Source organism: Cervus elaphus, chromosome 4 (genome assembly GCF_910594005.1).
Source record: "Cervus elaphus chromosome 4, mCerEla1.1, whole genome shotgun sequence".
NCBI lineage: Eukaryota > Metazoa > Chordata > Mammalia > Artiodactyla > Cervidae > Cervus > Cervus elaphus.
The window spans coordinates 27,136,479-27,137,347 of NC_057818.1; positions in this window are offsets into that span (position 1 = coordinate 27,136,479).

Genomic DNA, 869 nt, shown 5'->3' on the forward strand with positions numbered 1-869 from the left:
TCCCCAATAGCACTGAAAGCCAGAAGGTCTTGAGGGGCCCTGACTGATAATCCAAGATTTACTAGAAAGGAAATGCTCAGCCCCTACTTCTAATCCATGCACAACTCCCATTTGGGCCATCAAAACCTGCAATGGGCAAGGAGGTTAGTTAGTCCAGATCTGAGATTTATTAAAATTGTCAAACTCAGATATGCCCTGATGCCTAGTCCTAGCACTATCCCATCTGCTGTTCCTCCCAACACCCAATACTTTTCAGCCCTCAACTTGTGTTCTGCCTTGTTTAGGATTCCCCTTTATAAGGAATCCAGTACATGTTGCCTTCACCTGGGATAACCAATCACACACCTGGACTGTTCTGCCCCAGGGATTACTGGGGCTCCCACTTCCTTCTCATACATCCTGAATGTCATTTCCAGGGACTTAAAATTCCCAGGAGACTCCACCATAATCCAACAGGCAGATGACCTCCTATGTTCTGGCAGTCATGACAACCCCTTTTGGACGCTGAAGACCTTTCGAAGGCATTCGCAAGGGCCGCGAGGAGGCTAGAGACGAATTTCAGCTATGCTCTCTGTGTGTCTGCTATCTGGGTCATGATGTTTCAGCTGCAGGGAAAACCATCTCCCCAGACTCTGCTATTCACCATTTTTCCTCTCCCTGAAAAAAAAAGGACAACTGACAGGGTTTGGGGGTCCTGTGGGATATTATAGGCCATGGAAACCTCATTTTTTGTAAGTATCTTTATTTATTTTTAAATTGTTTTTGGCCATGCTGGGTCTTGGCTGCCGCATGGGCTTTCTCTAGCTGCAGCGAGCAGGGCAGGGCTCCTCTCTGGTTGTGGTGTGCAGGCTTCTCGCGGTGGGGGCTTC